The 21,272-nt window shown below is 47.1% G+C and overlaps 1 long non-coding RNA gene across 1 annotated transcript in view; it reads right to left on the reverse strand.

Annotated features, from left to right (window-relative positions):
* The window catches only part of LOC123364711, a 59,976-nt gene that overhangs the window by 25,550 nt on the left and 13,154 nt on the right, over window positions 1-21,272 (reverse strand). Inside the window, exon 2 of the long non-coding RNA XR_006577240.1 lies at window positions 9,033-9,147. This is a non-coding gene — a long non-coding RNA (uncharacterized LOC123364711). The remainder of the gene's footprint in view (window positions 1-9,032; window positions 9,148-21,272) is intronic.

Genomic DNA, 21,272 nt, shown 5'->3' on the forward strand with positions numbered 1-21,272 from the left:
GATTCCATTCACAAAATCACAGGCCTGTTTAGGCTGATTGAATGTAGAACTCTGTTGCATTACACATGGCAAGACCATTGTGGACCGACTTTTTGCAAATGTATGTGATCCACCTAGCAGTTACATTTAGAATTGGCAGAGAATGAGCCATTGCCAGTTCAAACAAACTTGGTCACAGCAGGGAGGCAATAGCTTAACTTAGTGCTATGGGTTTTATGTAATAGAAAAGATGAATACATGTTCATAAATTGAGTAAAATGTCTTCTGAACTTTCTTTGGAGTCTTCTAGCTCAAAATTGAGGTCAGACCATTCTTCTAGTGTGAATGGGTACAGACAGGTAATATAAGGTTGGGCAAATTGTATTAAGAAGGCACTGTTATTAATTTGGCATGCTTGCAAAACAATTATGGTCTGGATGACAATCAAAGCCCAGAGATTTGCATTAATAAAGGAATGTCTCTGTCAAACCCTTAGGACAACTCTTTTGTATCATCACAAACTCTTTGGTATCATCATGTATACAGAAAGCTACAGATATCTAACATCTATTATTTATTCGTTAGATTGGAAAATCTAATGCATTCTTTTGATTCCCCTACGGTAAAATGGGAGTGTGAACTAGGTATTCATTTTTACGACAACCAGTGAGCACAAATTCTCCATTTTGCTCAGAGGACAGAGAGGGAAGTGGATTTAAAATTGCTGCACTGTCAAAGGCTGCATGGAACTTGCTGGACTCCACATACACATAGATGTGGGATTGATTGTCTTCGGAGATGTGGCAGGTCAGGAGGCAATCTTACCCACCTTTGTTTTTATTCCAAAGTTAATAATTTCTGGTAGGAGTTCATAATTATTATTTACACTGAGTACCAAGTGCTATATGTTCGGGGAATGATATCAAACAAACAAGTCACTGCCCTGAAGAGCAAAATCACATACAAGACAGTACAAGACAAGACAGCAGAAACACAGGATAGTATATGGTCATTGTAGAATGCAGTGACTCACCAGACAAGGTGGGTTTTTGTTAGATAGTTGATGGAGCAGAGTGAGGGATTTGCTAAATATGTATTGAGTTTGTTCCAGGCATATTGTGTGGCGTGTCTGAAGACCCAACATTAGGAGTGAACAGAGAAGAAGACGTGGGGTGGTGAAGAGGAAAGTTTTGCCAGAGCAAAGGGGTGTAGGAGTAGAGATGTGGCCAGGAATGGGGCAACTTATGAAGAACTTTGAAAGTGAGAAGGAGAAACATAAATCTGAATACAGGAGAAGTGGTGAGACAGAGTGGCAGAAAGGAAGATGATTTTGAGAGCTGTGTTTCAGGTACAACTGATTTGGGAGGGTTGAGACAGTCAAGAGCCTGAAAGATGGCATGTGCATGACTCAAGATGTTGTCTTGGCAGTGAGGATGGAGAGGCTGGAACATAGTTTAGAGATGATGAAAGTGGAGAAATGATAGGGTCTGGATGTGACAGGATTCCAAAATGGCAATGTTGTGAGGTTTTTGTAATAGAAAGGCTGGTGGTGCTAGCAAAAGTGATCAAGAAAAGGGCTGGGGAAGAGAAGTGCAGTATTGGACATACTGCAGCAGATTCATTCCTGGTCTAACTCAAATAGAATAACATCAGAGAGAAATTTTAACTACTGAGTTTGAGGTACAGTGCTGAATAGATAGGCATAATAGATTCTGTGAAAGACAGAGAGATAGGTCATTAGGTTATACCAGGAGGAGGCTGTAGTGGGTTTGAAAGCTGTCTTTGGAAAGAATTATAGAGGGAATCAAAGGGAGAACTGGATGAGAGGAATTCATAAGTACCATTGCTAAAATTTGAACTATAGATTGCCCCGTTAGCAAAAATATTTAAGATACATGCTGAAAGAGACATTTTTTAAAAGTCTCCTTTAGAAAAAGGAGACTGTTTTTAATGCCAAAACATTGATACTATGAAAATGGAGAAGGGATATGGTATAAGAGCTTAAAGACTGATATTTAGAGATGGATGTTATTGCTTCTTGGAAGAGATGGGTAGAGGTCTGGATTTTGGGTTTGGTTTTGTAAAACCTAAACAGTCAGCTTGGATTTTTTATTAATAGAATCCGGGTTAGTTTGGATCCAAATCCCATTTTATCCAAACCATCAAGGTTCAGGGAAATTTGGATAAAAATTTTTTATTTTTGCCTGAACTCTGTAAGGATGAACAAGAGTGGTTTTGGATACACAGCCAGTCAAGATTTTTACAGAAATGAAATCTAACTTGTATTCAAATACAAGTTACATTTTATCTGAAGCACCAGAATTCTGGAGGTGACTCAACTAAAAGGACCTAGTTTGGGCCCATCCGTGCTTCTTATGAACATTACATCACAGGTAGAATTTGATTCCTTGTGAAAAGAATTAATGTAATTCATAAAGATAGCCACAAAGTGAGGTGATTAAAGGGGAATTTGAGGGTTCTGTATTTCTCTGCATGCATGGAATCCAGTCAGGTTGCTATTTGCTCACCATTCAGAGCTCTTTGGGGCAAATCAGTTAGTTATTTTGTGTCTGATGTACATAAGAGGATAAGAACGGCCATACTGGGTCAGACCAAAGGCCCAGTATCCTGCCTTCTGCCAGTGGCAGGTGCCCCAGAGGGAATGAACAGAACAGGTAATGTCATTAACATTGGTGCAGCTTCACTGAAGTTACTCCTAATTTACTCCATTCTGAGATGAGATTCAGGCCCATAGCACATACTTATCAGGATAGTTCAGTTATCAAATATTATTGACTGTGTCAGATAATCTTCATAATTTATGATGGAAGTGCATTAAATTAAAGCGCTTCTTTCACTTGGAGCTTTATAATTTATTTATATGTGTTTTATTTACATATTGTATTTACTGCTTATAAAATGGCACTACAATAGCAGTACCAAACAGCAACAACAAGGAATGCAAGCGTAGAAAAGCAGTATAATGGGCAAGTGCCATCCTTGAGGGGGCCACTTAGGGATCTGGGGCAAAATCAGTACTTGGTCCTGATAGTGAAGGCAGGGGGCTGGAGTCAATGACCTTTCAGGGTCCCTTCCAGTTCCATGGGATAGGTGTATCTCCATATTAAATGTTCTCACCAGTTGATCCTTTCAGTCAGTGTCCAGAAAGTATTTGCTGCCAGATCAGTCTATACCTATGTCAGGAAACTACACTATACAAGTGACATGCTTTCCGCATGGAGAACACGTGTATTTAGCTGCCTGTTTGCCATTAATATTAATGCGAGCTATGTGGCTAAATCCCTCTGCACCAGAATGAAAATTTACCTTTAAAGATGTGTGAGAAACAGAGCACTGCTGGAACATGAGTTTGGTGTTGTTAAATCTAGCTGCAAGATGTTTTTTTTTTCTCACAATGCCAACTGTTGTCATGTTTGTCTTGTAAATACCTCAGATGGAAGCAATAAGGAACTGCAAGTTTTGAAAATAGTAGTGCCAAGTATAGGCTCTTTACTTAACTTTCTATAATTATTGTTTTAACTATGTATTTGTGAGGACCTGAGTATCTGTCTGACTAATCTAGTTACACTTCAAATGTGCCCATCATCACAGCATGTAGGCATCATTGTTGCTGTTTAATATTTATACTGTAGTAGCACCCATTGATTCGGGCACTTTGTGCTAGGGGCTAGACAAGCACATACAAAGATACTGTCCCAGCCTTGAAGAGCTTAGTCATTAAATGTATGAGCGATGATTATTGAAGTCAATGGAACTATTTCCATTGTAGTCAATCGACTTACTCCCGTGAACCGTAGCTGCAGAACTGGACTCTGAACGTTTTCAACGCAAACAAGACAACAGAGTCTTCTATCATGTAAAAATTGTGTGGGCCTACTCATACTTTTAAAGGACCTGTTCCTTACATGTATGAACAGTTGTTACTCATATGTGCCGTCCCATGGAAATCACTGAAACTACTCACATAAGTAAGGGTTCCAGTGTTGTGCCCCTAGTTTTAAGGATTTCAGGAAAGTATGATTTGGTAGATCATAATGTCAAACATTTCAACAAAGGTTAATAAATATGCAGAACCAGACCCTGCTCTTAGTTACACCAATGTAAAGCCATTGACTTCAATGGACTTACATCAGTGTACGTGAGATAAGACTCTGCCACTTAGTATACACATTGAGTTAAATGGACTATCAGGAGTTCTGAAAATATGATCAATAGGCAAGCCTTAAAATATGCTATATTAAAATACAACAGTGTCCTGCTTTTAAATATGAATAGGATCAATACACTTGGTTAAATGTACACAGTCATGAAATCAATTAATTTGTACTTTTGAAAGGTAAATGAAAGTGCCTGAAACATTTAATATAATATACATTAGAATGATCATTATAAAACCCGGATATCCTATACCCAAGAGATGCCAGGAAGTGATGTGTTTGAAATAGATAATTTTTGTTGTAGTGAAAGTAACATTTCTTCCTCAGGTCATACATCCAGTGTGACTTATTAATGCTAGGGGTTTCTTTTCATTTGCTAATATTGCTTGGTATTCAAAGTGTGATTCCACTTTGAACGGCAAGTCAGCAAGATGGCACTGTGGGCTCCCATGTTTATGTGTGAGTCGACCTGAGGGCCAACAGCTGAACAAATGAGTGATGCACAAAATCAGACTGGTATTACCTTCTGGGACTATAATTTTGCATGCTTCCATAATTAGACTGCTGAGGTTGACTAGGAAGGTCATATTAGGAAAATATGCAGTGAGGAGATGTCCCTGAAACTTTAAATAAAACTATTAACAGAGGAAAAAATAATCTGGCCTGGGAGGATGGCAGTAATACAGGGAAGCATATTGGTCGCTTGTGTTCAATGGCATAGTTCTATGATATGTAATCCCCGCCGTTGTCAATCAAGAAGGCTAGAAATGTTAGTAGGTTTCAGGCCAAATCAGTTATACATTAATAGTACTTGAAACTGTGATAAACTCTATGTACCAGGAAGGATGATGGACTGAGGAATCTCTTACTCATAACAAAGGAAGGAGACAATCCCACTTTGCAAACAAACTTGCCTTTGCTATAAATGTTTATGGGGCACTATCTTCTTGGGGAAAAAATGCACTGATTATATAAATACTATAGCACAGTACAGCTTGTAAAAGTTCGTGGCAAAGTTGGTGTGTGACAGAATGTGTATAATCTGAATCAAAGCCCTTCAAAATTATGGTCCCAGCTGCTTATCATGTCCCCACACCTGACCTCTCCACTCCATCAACAAGGACAGTCTTTAGGACCTGTTCATTTCCTTCTCCAACTCCCATCTCAGTCATCGAATCATAGAAATGTAGGACTGGAAGGGGCCTCATTAGGTCATCTAGTCCAGTCTTCTGCACTGAGGCAGGACTAAGTATTTTCTAGACTATCCCTGACAGGTGTTTGTTTAGCCTGTTCTTAAAAGCCTCTAGTGATGTGGATTCCACAACTTCCCTAGGTAATTTGTTCCAGTGCTTAACTACCCTTACAGGTAGGAAGTTTTTCCTAATGTCTAACCTAAATCTCCCTTGCTGCAATTTAAGGCCATTACTTCTTGTCCTGTCCTTAGAGGATAAATAGAATAATTTATCCCCCTCTCTTTATAACAACCTTTTATGTCTTTGAGGACTGCTATCACATCCCCCTCTCAGTCTCCTCTCCTCCATACTAAACAAACCCATTTTTTCAATCTTTCTTCAGAGGTCATATTTTCTAGACCTTTCACAGTTTTTATTGCTCTTCTCTGGACTTTCTCCAATTTGCCCACACCTTTCCTGAAGTGTGGTGCCCAGAACAGGACACAGTGCTCCAAATGAGACTTATCAGTGCTGAGCAGAGTGGAAGAATTACTTCTCATGTCTTGCTTACAACACTCCTGCTCATACATCTGTGATGGGGCGTTCACCCCACACTTGGCCTGAAAGGGTTAAGGCAGGTTGAGAAGGGGGCTAATTAACCCAACAGGCCACAGCTGAGAGGAATCAGGCAGATAAGCAGTCACCTGACTAAGGGAGGGAGCCAAGCTGGAGAGGAATGAGTTGGGCTGGACTTATAAAGACAGGAAATTGAGCTGCAGAGGGGGCTGCAGGCAGGGGCGGCTCTAGGAATTTGGCCGCCCCAAGCAGGGCGGCATGCCGCAGGGGGCGCGCTGCCGGTCGCCGGTCCCGCGGCTCCGGGGGACCTCTTGCAGACGTGCCTGCGGAGGGCGCGCTGGTCCCGCGGCTCCGATGGAGCATCCGCAGTCATGCCTGCGGGAGGTCCACCCGAGCCGCGGGACCAGCAAACCCTCCGCAGTCATGCCTGCGGGAGGTCCGCTAGTCCCGCGGCTCCGGTGGACCTCCTGCAGGCATGACTGCGGAAGGTCCGCCGGAGTCGCCTGCCGCCCTGCCGGCAAAATGCCGCCCCAAGCGCGCGCTTGGCGCGCTGGGGTCTGGAGCCGGCCCTGGCTGCAGAGAAAGTCTGCAATCACTCCCTGGGAGAAGGGAGGAGTGTCTGGAGACTACAGGAACAGGTACTCCACAGTTACTCTGTGGGGGAGGGGAGGAGTTAGGTGGCTGGCAGACCCAGAGATGGTGGAATGCCAGATGGTAAGGAAAGAGCTCAGGAAAAGGTTGTAAGGTCTAAAAGGGAGAAGACCTTGACTGCTGCCTAAAGGGTCCCTGAGCCAGAATGTGGAGTAGAGGCCAGGCCTGGGTTCCCCTGCCAGCCACTGATGAGTGGCACCGGGGGGGGGGGAAGGAAGTGAAAGGGAAGACTGCCTGAGACTGCTAGGGAGAAAGACTTTGGTGCCCCCCGGAAGGGGAAAATGCATGCAGTGACCTGGCCAGAGGACGAAGTCACAACGAGGAGTCTGCAGCTCACGGAGCGAGAGAGGGGCTGCATACCCAGAGAAAGAGGCAGAGAGATGGTGTGCAACCCTGAGAAGGGGCATTGATCTCATGAGCTATTCCTCAGAGTGACCAGTAGGAGGCGCCATCCTAGCAGTGAGTCAAGCACCCTGTCACAGCATCCCGGAATGACATTCACTTTATTTGCAAAAGGATTACATTGTTGACTCAGATTTAGTTTGCGATCCACTATATCCCCCAGATCCCTTTCAGCAGTGCTCCTTCCTAGGCATTCATTGCCCATTTTGCATTCATTGCCCAGATTGTTCCTTCCTCAGTGTAGTACTTTGCATTTGTCCTTATTGAATTTCATCCTATTTATTTAAACAGTTCTACAGTTTGTCAAGATCATTTTAAATTCTAATCCTGTCCTCTCAAGCACCTTCAACCCCTCCCAGCTTGGTATCACCTGCAAACTTACTGGCAGAGAGAGCACATTTATAATCCAAATAAAAGCAGCAAAGAATCCTGTGGCACTTTATAGACTAACAGACGTTTTGCAGCATGAGCTTTCGTGGGTGAATACCCACTTTGTCGGATGCAAGACTTGCATCCGACAAAGTGGGTATTCACCCACGAAAGCTCATGCTGCAAAACCTCTGTTAGTCTATAAGGTGCCACAGGATTCTTTGCTGCTTTTACAGATCCAGACTAACACGGCTACCCCTCTGATACTATAATCCAAATAGTTTGTGGAACTATTGAATAGAATCGGACCCAGAACAGATCCTTAGTTTCCATGCTTCCCCTATATGCAGAGTAATGTTCTCATGCCAGTACTTCAGTATGATCCCTTCCCCTCATCCAGATCACTCCTAAAATCCCACTTTTTCTGTAATGCTTGCAGGACATGAGTTTATAATAAATACACAACCAAGCAAAACCTTGACTAAGAGCCTGATCCAGCTCCTGTTGCCGTTGACAGGACCTTTGCCATTTGGATTTCCTAGTGTGCCATGTTTCGGCATCTATATGACTAAATTATAAATTATTTCGGCAGGGACTGTCTTTACCTATAGTACTGAACAAGCCATGGAGCTAAACAAGTGAACAGCCATTTTCAGAGGTGTCTACAAATTCCGAGTGCCTCCCTTTTTAGGAATCCATCTTGAGACTATAAGGACTGATTTGTAGAGGTGCCAAACACTTTAGTTCCCATTATTTTTAGTTCTGTTTATTACTCAAGTGCCCAAATGCCCCCATCACGATTGGGGCCCCATTGTGCTAGGCAAATTGAGTTCCAGAAAATGGAGGCACCCAGAATTAGTGAACAGATTTGAAAATGTGGACCATTATATTATTGTTAATAATAATGAACGAGTAGACGGTGTGGTGAATACCATGTAGCAGATCTAGGATTATCCTCCTTTGGGAAATGTTTTAAAAATGTTTACTACTTGGTACACTATGGTCCATTCTGAATGCAAAATATTTGGTCTTCATAAGTATTTTTAAGAGTCTGAGAAATTCTTGACTGGAATGATTAACAGTATCAGTTGAGGGGGTGAATTCTGTTGGAGGTAAGACAAATTATCCCCATGTACCCTTCAATTTGGTGAGGAGGTGGAGCCTCCAGTGAGACATTTCTTTGTTTTACTCTTAAGGGTGACTGATTACAGTGATATTGCCAAGTCATCTTCTGTCAGTCCTCTATCAGGGACCAGTGTGTTCGATCTGAACATACTCATTTAACTCCTCCTGTTCCTACATTTTGTGGGCACTTCCCATACATGGGCATGAGGACCTGTATGATGTCTTGCACAGACACTAGAACATTGGTGGAGCATAGCAAGTGATTTTTATAGGAGTAATGCATAGCTATTTTGTATCTTGAATCTGAATTCTCTATCAAGGTTAGAAGCCTTCACTTGTGTCTGAAACTTAACCACTGTGAGCTAGATCATTAGCTGTGTAATTTGGTGTAGATCCATTGAAAAGTTGTAAAATATCTTTGTATTCCAGTTCTTCCATCTATAATATGGGCATAAAAATGTTTATTTACATTGGAGGGGTGTTGTGAAGCCTAATTCACTAATCTGAAAGGTGTTGTGAGAGCCTCTGATATATCACAAAATACTGAAAAATAACCCCCTCCCAGGAAATATTTACTTACCCATTGTATACGTGCCCTCTGGAATTCACCCCTGCAGGAAGTCATCGAGCAAATAATATAACTAGCTTATTTGTAAAGGGCTGGGTGACGACATGATCTTCATTATCAGCTGCAGCTATGAAAGGTAAATGGCAACATTACAAGTGTATTCAAACATTACAAGTCACGGCATCAGCTAATCTTTTGGAGGAATCAGGAAGGATTTTCCCCTTTTATTCACCATGAGATCATTTAGTATTAATGTTTGTTCCTCTTCCACTAATGCATGAGGCATCAGCCACCACAAGGGTAGAATATGGAAGTAGATTGGTTTAGGAAAGTCCTTTTGGATGGATCACTTGCTATTCTCAATTGGTACATACGGCACTAAAAGTACTATGGTGAAAAATGCATTAAAATACATGGAGAGATACAGTAGAGTAGATAGTACTGTGGTCTGATCTGGTATGGCTACTGCTATGTTCCTCAATTCTTTGCATTACTACAGTATCACTTCCTTTTAAAGAATCCAGGCAATATTATAATTACATGGCAGGCATCATATATATTCTACTGTATATATGCTATAATCTGCAAGTGCATTGGATGATAATTGCAAATTAGGATACCGCCTAATTAAACTATTATGAGCCATGCAACTTGAGTTGTGCAGGTCCTATCATAACGACCTAATTTATGACACAATTATCCTGACCATTTATTGTACTTTTTGAGATCAGTAGTTATGAAATTATTGAAGAGGTGTGATTTATTAAAGAGGAAAGATTGTCCAGTGGTTAGGGCACTATGTTGTGACTCAGAAGACCTGAGTTCTTTGAGCAGATGCAGTTGTGTATTCCACTTAGGTGTGTGCATGCCCAGTGCACCAGAGCCAGAGAAATTTGCCAAGCAGTACCCATAGAGGGGCGGTGCTCACACCTCATGGCCATAGCGCCGCCTCTGGGTAGGAGGTGGTGCCACCCTGACCCTCCATCAATTCCTTCTTACTGCCCAGGGTTGGAGTCAGAACTGTGTGTGGTCTCAACCTCACCACCTTTCAACTTGTTTAGTTTTTTTCTCTTGTGGTGTATATAGTTAGTAATACCCTTAGTGTTAGTTAGGGTAGTGTTAGTTGTAGTTGTTTTTCCCTTGGTGATGCCCTCCCTGGGATTTAAACATTGTCCTTCATATAGGGGAGCAATCCCCATATGTAGTGCTTGCTCTGTCTCAGCGAGGCCCACCTCAGGGAGCGTTGCATGAACTGCAGATCATTTAGGAAATGGACTCAAGTGGTTCAAGACTTTCTCCTGGAACAGCGTCTGTTTGAACAGGCCTGCAGCCTGCTTCAGTACCGAGGCTCTTGTCAGGTCAGAGATTACTCTCAGGCTCCAAGAGTGCTGCCACTTCATGTTCCGGAGCAGGTGCCTCTCCAAAGAAATGGAGGAGCTGTTCCCCATCGACTGCGACAAGGAAAAGGTCGCATAAGACTATTTGAGACCATTCCAGGTCTCAGGGTGATTCTTCCGCCTACCTCATGAAAAACATGTATCAGCACAGAGCTGGTGCGCAGGATGGCACAGGTACCTCTAACCCTTCCCTGCTACCTAGTAGGGAGGTTAGAAACCCTGTACCACTGACTCTGGTTCCAGCCTCCAGGTGCCTGTTGAGTCCAGTACCGACGAAGGAGATGCCAGTACTGACAGTTGCCATGTTGATGGCGTACCAGGCAGTTACAGATCTCCTCTCTCTTTTAGTCCCAGCCTCTCCTTTGGTCCTGGACTTTGCCAGTGATGTGACTGGACGAGATGCTGAACTCTTGGGTCTGTCGGTGCTGAACTCCAATGTTCCCCTTCCACATGCTGTGGAAGTAGGGCTGGTGCCAGGATTGGTATGGGGGACCTCGGTACCGAGAATCTCCTCAGCATTGCTGCAGTCAATACCACAAATGCTTCTGTGGCAGCTTTCACTGCCTCTGACATCAATACCATCAGATACTCTGGTACTGCTGTTCACTTCAGGACTGATAACACTTCCAGCAGTGGCATGCTCTGTGACACTCTGTGCCCCAAAGAAACACCCTGGCATCCCCATATTCACCATTGTCATATAATTATGATATGTTTTGTACAAAATATGCCTTGTGAGGTATCATTCTAAAAGTCTTGATCTGTTGAATATTAATATCCTGCTGTGCTATCATGATGCTGTCATTGTATGAAGTTTTGCTATGGGTGTGTTACTGAAATATGTTGTGAAGTTGGAAACACCACAACTAGTCTTTCAGGTACAACAATGAAGAAGTTAGACAGTGCTAAAGGCCTCATTAAAGGGAATCCACATGCCCAGGGATTATCTCAGGAATTGTTTACAATGAAGGCTTCCCAGAGGGAGCATGTAGGCAATGGAGGATGCTGGACCGGGCGGCAGACCCCCGCGTCATGAGCAAAGATCTTTCCAGCTCCCTGGAAGGAGCTATAAAAGAGGGGAAGTGACATCATCACTTTGCCTCACTCCCCTTACAACCCAACACCTGGAAACACCTTAGGAACAAAGACTGAACTGGGGAAGGGGGTCCCAGGTGGGAAAAAAGAAAGCCCTGTCCATGTATGGAAGATTCTGTTTGTACCATCAGGGTGAGACACTGCTTAATTCAAATCCTGTCTACTTTATAGCATTTAGATTGTGATTTTGTTTATTTCCTAGGTAACCAATTTTGATCTGTACACTATTACTTATAATCACTTAAATTTTATCTTTCTGTAGTTAATAAATCTGTTTTATATTTTTTACCTAAAAAAAGTGTGTTTTGCTAGAAGTGCTTGGGGAATCTGCTTAGGAACAAAACTGGTGCATTGCCTCTCCACATTGCGGGAGGGGCGGACTGGTTAATAACCTTATACTCATCAGATTTTTGACCAGGGCAGGATGCTACAGTCCAGGGGTGCAAGGCTAGGGAGCTGTGGGGAATTGGCTGAAGCCTTTCTATTTGTGGCTGAGGAGTAGCATTCATGTAACTGAAGCTGGGTGTGTCCTTGCCTGTGTAAATGTCTGTGTGAGTGCAGGACCGGGAGTGGTCTGCAGCTTGTCACAGCCTCACAGTGTGAGAGGGAGCCCAGATCGGTATGCCAGAGGGCTCTGCAATATTCCAATTCCAGGTTGCACCCTGGGTGAGTCTGTCACATGCTCATTACTGATGATACTGCTTCCATCAGCAGCACTGCTTCCTGCTTTGTTCTGGGAGATGGATGAGTAAGACCTACTCACTTCCTCTGGTCTTGTTCCACCCTTATCTCTGAGATCCCAAGGCTCCTGTTTCTGAGTCAGTATTATCATCCTCCCACTTTTCATCACCCAACCAGCATTGAGGGCCACTGGTGGACCTTTATGGGTACCAGGATTGTCCTGTGTCTTGTGGTTGGGATGCAGGTCCTTGGCCCATTGCCTACTGGCCACCAAAGCCTTATCCATGCCAGTGGCCTCCAGGGAATCCGTGGGATACTCCTCAATCACAGAGGCCCTGCTCTTCATTTTACTCAAAGGTGAGATCGCTAGCCAGGTCTGTGGTGGTGCGCTCGACCTTGCAGACGTTTCAGCCAGGGTGATGGCCTCTGTGGTCATCCTGAGCTTGGCTTCCTGACTTCAGAATTCAGGCATTGCCCCTGATGTCGAGCAAACAATTGATGATTTGCTCTTCAATGGCCAAATGCTGTTCTTGGACAAAACTGATGAGACGCTGCACTCCTTCAAGTACTCCAGAGCTACCCTGCAGTCCTGGGAGGGTGTACACACTGGTGGTGCTGAAGCGCCACTACAGTGTCCAGCAGCAGAAGTATCACCTGCAGTGCACATTTGGCCAGCCTTTCCCTTTTCGGAGGCAATTGGACTATCCCACAAAGGGATAGGTCCCAGAGGAGAAAGCAGTTGGGCTTGGGTTACAGTCAGTCCACATGCCCTTCCCTGGTGCCTTCCAAGTGCCCATTTTGACTCCTTGGTCCAAAGCACTGATCCAATCATTGCTCCTCCCTCCACAGGCTGGCCCGCTTTCACAATGCTCGGGGCTCAATCACTACTGACATCTGGGTCCTAAGCACTGTCAGATTGGGTTATGCCATCCAGTTCCTCTCCACACCTCCTCCTTACCCTTCTGCTGTCCCACTTTAGGGACCCCTCTCACGAGATACTGCTCTTTGAGCAGGTCCACTCTCTGCTGGCTTTGGGAGCAGTTGAGGAGGTTCCACTGGGCCCAGGACTTTTACTCCCCATTCTTCCTGATAGCCAAATCTAAAGGAGGGGAAAGAATCATCCTTGACCTTCACACCCTCAACAAATATATCAGGTACATGAGGTTCTGAATGGTCACTCTATCGACTATCCTCCCTGGGTTGTCTCAGAACAACTGGTTTGATGCTCTGAACCTTCAGGACACCTGCTTTCACATGGCGATTTTACTGAGCCACAGAAAGTTATTTTGGTTCATCATGGCAATACACCACTTGCAATACACAATACTTCCATTTGGCCTCTCTTCTGCCCACTGGGTTTTTACCAAATGCATGGTTGTTATCGTGTACCCCAGAAAGAGGGAAATTTCCCATATCTTGATGACTGATTATTGAGGGGCAGATCCAGAGAGGCAGTTCTTGCTCACGTCAGCGCCACACTGTACTTGCTTGACCATCTGGGTTTCATCCTAAACACTGGAAAGTCAAGCTTGTCTCCCACTCAGAAAATTGAATTCACTGGGGCCCTGTTAGATTCCACAACGTTGAGAGCATTTCTCCTGGCCGACTGATTTCAAACAATTCACCATAGAAGAATCATAGAATCTTAGGGTTGGAAGGGACCTCAGGAGGTCATCTAGTCCAACCTCCTGCTCAAAGCAGGATCAAACCCAACTAAATCATCCCAGCCAGGGCTTTGTCAAGCCTGACCTTAAAAACCTCTAAGGAAGGAGATTCCACCACCTCCCTAGGTAACCCATTCCAGTGCTTCACCACCCTCCTAGTGAAAAAGTTTTTCCTAATGTCCCACCTAAACCTCCCCCTCTGCAACTTGAGACCATTACTCCTTGTTCTGTCATCTTCTACCACTGAGAACAATCTAGATCCATCCTCTCTGGAACCCCCTTTCAGGTAGCTGAAAACAGCTATCAAATCCCCCCTCATTCTTCTCTTCTGCGGGCTAAACAATCTCAGTTCCCTCAGCCTCTCCTCATAAGTCATGTGCTCCAGCCCCCTAATCACTTTTGTTGCCCTCCGCTGGACTCTCTCCAATTTATCCACATCCTTCTTGTAGTGTGGGGCCCAAAACTGGACACAGTACTCCAAATGAGGCCTCACCAGTGCTGAATAGAGGGGAATGATCACATCCCTCGATCTGCTGGAAATGCCCCTACTTATACAACCCAAAATGCCATTAGCCTTCTTGGCAACAAGGGCACACTGTTGACTCATATTCAGCTTTTCGTCCACTGTAACCCCTAAGTCCCTTTCTGCAGAACTGCTGCCCAGCCATTCGGTCCCTAGTCTATAGCAGTGCATGGGATTCTTCCGTCCTAAATGCAGGACTCTGCACTTGTCCTTGTTGAACCTCATCGTATTTCTTTTGGCCCAATCCTCTAATTTGTCTAGGTCCCTCTGTATCCTATCCCTACCCTCCAGCGTATCAACCAGTCCTCCCAGTTTAGTGTCATCTGCAAACTTGCTAAGGGTGCAGTCCACACCATCCTCCAGATCGTTAACATATTTGCCTTAGTCTGTGGTCTCAGCCTTACATGACAGCTCAGACATGTCTGAGGCTCATGGGCTACATAGTCACTTGCATGCAGGTGGCCCAGTTTGTAAAGTTGCATCTTTGCCCCCTTCAAATGTGATTCAGGACAGTCTACAGTCCTACTCTTCATTCTCTAGACAGACTGGTTCTTCTCCCTCCAGTGGTCCTGGACTCCTTGCAGAGGTGGATATGTCCACAAAACATTTGCCAGGACATTCATTTTGTCCAGCGTTCACCAACCAGGTCAGTTGGGAGGGGGCGGGAGGGCACACCTGGGGTCGCTGAATCTACAGGGGTTGTGGTTGGAGCAGGAGGCCTCACTCCACATCAACTTACTGGAGCTTCGGCCAATCTACCCTGCATGTCATGGTTTTTGGCACCGTATCAGACACCCGGTGATTCACATACTTACTGAGAATACCGCTATGATGTATTATGTGACAAACAAGGGGGTGCACACTCCAGATTGCTCTGCCTATGGCAATCAGGCTGTGGCAGTTCTGCATCAAGGAGAACATTATTTCGATAGCCACTCACTTGCCCGGGTAAAGAATCATCTCGTGGACCATCTCAGCTGCTATTTTCCCCTAAGTCATGAATGGTCCCTGAAAACAAGCATCCTCTGGGTCATCTTCATAGCCTGGGACATCCCAACAATTGACATGTTCACTTTAAGGGATAACAGGAATTTTCATCTATTCTACTTTTGAAGGGGCCTCAGGCCAGGGTCACTGTCTGATGCTTTCCACTGCAGTTGACAGTTGACTCTCCTGTATGCTTTCTCCCCGATCATCCCTGAGGTCATCCTCAAGCTCCAGGAGGATTTGGCAACACATGTTCTCATTGCACTCACGTGGCTGAGACAGTGCTGGTTCTCTGACCTTCTCACATGGTCTATTCAGCCTCCCATACCACTTCCTCTCCATCCTGACCTGCTCACTCAGAATCACGGGCACACCTTGTATCCTGCTCTCAGCTCCCTGCATCTCACGGCGTGGTTCCTGCATGCATAGGCACCAGCTCCATGGGTGCTCTGGGGCTGGAGCAGCCATGGGGGAAAAAATGGTGGGTGCTGAACACACACCAGCAGCCCCTCTACCAGAGCTTCTCCCTTCTCCTTGCACCTCCTGCCCACAGGCAGCCCCCATGATCAGCACCTCCCCTCCCTCACAGCACCTACAGCCTGCCATGGATCAGCTGTTTTGTGGCATCAGGAGGTGCTGGGGGAAGAAGTGGGAGGAGCGAGGGTGCAGCATGCTCAGAGGAGGAGCAGAACTGGGCAGGGCAGAAAGAGGCATGGAAGAGGCAGGGCAGGGGCAGAGTGGGGGTGCAGTTTTGGGGGGAGGAGTGGAGTCAGGGCGGGGCCTGGGCAGAGCCAGGGAGGAGCACCTCCCGGCAGATTAGAAACTCGGCCCCTATGTCTGCATGGTTGAATGAGGATGAAGAGCAGTGTTCCACAGCTATTCAACAAGTCCCGCTCAACAGGTGTGGTCATTAGCCCGCAGAATCCAACTTACACTGGCTTCTATCTAGGACGTCTTGGCCCTGGTCTACACTACGAGTTTAGGTCAAATTTAGCAGCATTACATCGATTTAACCCTGCACCCGTCCACACGACAAAGCTGTTTTTGTTGACTTAAAGGGCTCTTAAAATCGATTTCTGTACTCCTCCCTTGATGAGGGGATTAATGCTGAAATCGACCTTGCCGGGTCGAATTTGGGGTAGTGTGGTCACAATTCGACAGTATTGGCCTCCGGGAGCTATCCCAGACTATTCCATTGTGACCGCTCTGGACAGCACTCTCAACTCAGATGCACTGGCCAGGTAGACAGGAAAAGGCCCATGAACTTTTGAATCTCATTTCCTGTTTGGCCAGCGTGGCAATCTGCAGGTGAGTGCAGATCTCATCAGCAGAGGTGACCTTGATGGAGTCCCAGAATCGAAAAAGAGTTCCCGCATGGACTGAACGGGAGGTACGGGATCTGAGTGCTGTATGGGGAGATGAATCTGTGCTATCAGAACTCCGTTCCAAAAGATGAAATGCTCAAACATTTGAAAAAATCTCCAAGGGCATGAAGAACAGAGGCTATAACAGGGACCTGCAGCAGTGCTGAGGGAGGGTTGACTGATGACATGGCTTACAGGCAGTGGTGAGCTCCAGCCGGTTCACAGCGGTTCGCGCGAACCGGTTGTTAAATTTAGAAGCCTTTTTAGAACCGGTTGTTCCAGGACAACCCATTCTAAAAAGCTTTTAAATTTAACAAAGGCTCGGGCAGCTGTCCACCCGGCCCCCAACCCCAGCTCACCTCCCCCTCTCCCCTGAACGCTCCGCCCTCCTTCTCCTCCCCTTCCCCTGCTTCCTGCGAATCAAATGTTCACGGGAAGCCTGAAAAAAGGAGCAGGCAGGTAAGCCAGGCGTGTGGGGGAGGGGGCGGGACGGCTCCTCCTGGCCCTGGCGGAGCGCCCCAGCCCGGTCCCAGCCAAGCACCCCCAGCTCGGGCTGGTCCCGCCTGCACAGCTCGGACCTGGCCCAGCTTGGGCCCTGCGGCTGCGGCTCCGGCTCTGGTCCCGGTGCCGGCCCAGGCCGGGGAGTCGGGCCCCGCGGCTGCGGCTCCGGTCCCGGTGCTGGCGCGGGCCAGGGAGTTGGGCCCCGCAGCTGCGGCTCCGGTCCTGGTGCCGGCCCGGGCCGGGGAGTCGGGCCCCGTGGCTGCGGCTCCGGCGCCGGTCCCGACCCCGGCAGGGGTAAGAGGCCAGGGCCAGTGCCGGGATTGGGGCGGGGGAGGAGGGGTTGGATCGGGCAGAGGTTCTGGGGGGCAGACAGGGGATGGGGAAGGGGGGGTTGGGTAGGCGTCGCGTGGGAGTTCCTGGGGTCTGTTGGGATGGTGGTGGATGGAGTCGGGACAGTCAGGGGACAGGGAGCGGGGCAAGTTTGGCAGGGGGTGGGGTCCTGGGGGGGAGTTAGGGTTGGGGGTCTTGGGAAGGAGTGGTCAGGGGACAAGGAGCAGGGCAGGGGGGGTTATGGGTTGTGGTTTCTGAGGGGGGGCAGGACGTGGGTGGGGGGGTGTACTCACTGGGCGGTTCCCTACCGGGTCTTTGGTGGTGGGTCCTTTAGCCGCCGGAGCCGTGCCGCCAAAGACCCAGTAGGGAACCGGTTCCTAAGATTTTGGCAGCTCATCACTGCTTACAGGGATGGCCTGCAGGGAATTAAAATCAACAAAGGGGGTGGGTTTGCATCAAGGAGAAATGCACACAACAGCCCCCTCAAGAATTGAACTCAAAACCCTGGGTTTAGCAGGCTATTCCTCCCCCCACTAGTCTAGGTAAGACTGAATCGCCACTAAATTTTTCAAGATGCTTCTGACAGACCTCACCAAAGTGATTGTCAGACGTTGATTTCACGGAGGGAGGGATGGGGGAGCAAATGAATACAAAACAAATCTGGTCTCTTTCTTGTTTTGATCCACTCCATCTCTCTTATACTTCTTAGGCTGGTAGTAGATGGTGCAGTACAATTGCTAGCCATCGTCATCTCCTGGCTGCTTGCCAGAAGACGGTGCAGTACGACTGCAGGCAGGACTGAATCTCCAGGAGATGAAACTTAAAAAGAGAATGACCTGGAATCACTCCCATTTATGTCCATGAGCCCCTGACAGACCTCACCGAGGTCTGCCAGGAGCACCCATGTCTGCCCAAGCGCCCCTGACCGACCTCACTGAGGTTGGCTAAAAGAGCACCCAGGAGACGACGATGATGGCTACCAATCGTAATGCACCATCTGCTGCCAAAAGGCAAGGAGCTGCTGCTGTGTAGCAATGCAGTACTATGTCTGCCAGTACCCAGGAGACATACGGTGAGCTGAGCGGGCTTCATGCTTGACGTGCTGTGGCATCTGCTCAGGTAACCCAGGAAAAAAGGCGTGAAAAGATTGTCTGCCGTTGCTTTCACGGGGTGAGGAGGATGCCTGCCAACATGTACCCAGAACCACCCGTGACAATGTTTTTGACCCATCAGGCATTGGGATCTCAACCCAGAATTCCAGTGGGCGGCAGAGACTGCGGGAACTGTGGGATAGCTACCACAGTGCAATGCTCTGGAAGTCGACGCTAGCCTCGTACTGTGGACGCACTTCGCCGAGTTAATAGTCTTAATGGTCTTAAGTGGGGACACACACAATCGACTGTATAAAATCAATTTCTAAAAAAATCGATTTCTATAAATTCAACCTAATTTCATAGTGTAGACATACCCTTGGAGTACTTGCTAAACCTTCAGACATTGGGACTAGTGCTTAGTTCATTGAAAGTGCATCTGGGAACAATATTGGCATTTCATCCCCCTATTCAGGGAAGATCAGTCTTTTCCAGTGCTACAGTAATGAGATTCTTAAAAGGGTTTCTTTGTCTACATCCTCCGGTATGAGATCTGGTTCTCCAGTTGTGGCAGTTCTGATGTGTCCTCCATTCGAGTCCCTAGCATCTTGCCCCTTTCTGCTCCTGTGTCAGAAACCTGTGTTCCTGGTAGTAATGACATCCGCAAGGAGAGTGTGTGAGTTGCAGGGTCTGATGGCAGAGCCTCCTTATACACACTTTTCCAAAGACAAGGTGACTTTACAACCACACTCCACATTTTTGTCTAAAGTGGTCCCTCAGTTTCATTTGAACTAGGTGGTATATTTACCTGCTTTTTCCTAAGCTGCATTCATTTCCAAAGGAGCAGTGTCTCCATACCTGGGCCTGGGGATATCTAGCCTTTTATCTGGACAGGACTAAACCCTTTCATATTTTGCCTTATTTGTTTGTGTTGTATGCAGACTGAATGAAGCGTCAAGTGGTCTCTTTGTAGATGAGCTCAAAATGGATAACATCCTGCATCAAGGCAGCATATGAAATAGTCTCCACTATGGGACAGAAGTCACAGCTGCAAAGTGAGTGGGGGCAGGCTCATGCTCCAATTCGACCCTCTCATGGCCTCCCTTCTGCCCAGGGCCCAGTAATTGGTTAATCCAGCCCTAGACATGGTGACCCATCTAGAACCTCCCACAACCCACTGGTGGGTCAGGACCTGCCATTTAGGAAAGACTGTTCTAAAGCATGGGATTCACAAGGGAGGCTTAGATGCTTAACTGGCATTTCATGCACCGCTGGCATTCACAAAACCCCTGTTCAGCTGCTGCCCCACTCTGTAGGTATCTAATGTCCCTAGGCACCCAAGTTTCCACCATTAAAGTCCTTGGGGTGCTTAAATTTTTGTGGCTGGGCATGCACACAGCTATCTGAGTCCTGACACCACCAAACAGCATGGTGCCTAACCCTCAATGAGATTCACAGAGTAGGTGCCCCCCCCACTATCTTGCCTTTGGGGCCCAATCCAATAAGTGTGCTCTGAGCATATCTAATTCCATAGAAAAGACAACAGAGCAGGAAGTGGTGGTACTCCCTGTATAAACCTTCAGCCCAGGGATGTAGGTTCCTAAGTTACTTAAATGTTTTTGAAAAAGTTATCCTGTGTCTCTTGGGCCCAGTCCTCAAAAGTACTTAGGTGTTGCTCTGCTTAGTTGCAATGCCTAATTCCTAGGCAGCCTGCCACCTACTGCAATCCTCAGCCCCAAGACAGGTGCCTATAGACTCTTCCTACAATGCATAAGGAGAATTAGGTGCCTAAGAAAACAATCCTCAGAAGTCAGCAAAGCTAGCTGGGCTGAAATGCTGAGGAGAGGGGTGCAGAGAAAAGCAGGTTTAGGCTCCTAAGCAGCTGAAATGGTGCACCTGGTTTATGGGCTAGAGGTATACATAGGCACCTCCTCTGGCTCGGTTTCCTCAGTCATGAACCCTCTTCTGCAAGGCACCTAAACCAGGTCAGCCACTTAGGTGGTCCATGCCCTAGGAGACGAAACACACTCTCTCTCTTTTTCTCTGCCTCCTGCTCATGCTTGTTACCTCTGCCATGCTCGCTCTATGTTTCTCTATGCCTCTAGTTGCCTTTTGTGTGCAGGGGCGGCTCTAGGATTTGCGGCGCCCCAAGCAGGGCGGCACGCCGCGGGGGGCGCTCTGGCGGTCGCCGGTCCCGCGGCTCCGGTGGACCTCCTGCAGGCGTGCCTGCGGATGCTCCATTGGAGCCGCGGGACCAGCCGACCCTCCGCAGGCACGTCTGCGGGAGGTCCACCGGGGCCGCGGGACCAGCGGACCCTCCGCAGGCATGCCTGCGGGAGGTCCACCGGAGCCGCCTGCCACCCTCCCGCGGGACACCACCCCAAGCGCGCGCTTGGCGCGCTGGGGTCTGGAGCCGGCCCTGTTTGTGTGGGAGCTGTGCTGCCCACCCCCACCTATGGATGGCGTGCATCTGCCCCTCCTCTTGTAAGGGCTGGCAGATATCAGGTCTTAGGTCTGCTCCGAGCATGCTCAGGATTGGGCCCCACCAGTGAGATAGCTCTTCCCTGCCTAGTTTGAGAATCCCGCTTTGTAGCCTCAGGGACTTTGGTTTGAGCTATG

This window comes from Mauremys mutica, chromosome 2 (assembly GCF_020497125.1).
Source record: "Mauremys mutica isolate MM-2020 ecotype Southern chromosome 2, ASM2049712v1, whole genome shotgun sequence".
Classification (NCBI taxonomy): domain Eukaryota; kingdom Metazoa; phylum Chordata; order Testudines; family Geoemydidae; genus Mauremys; species Mauremys mutica.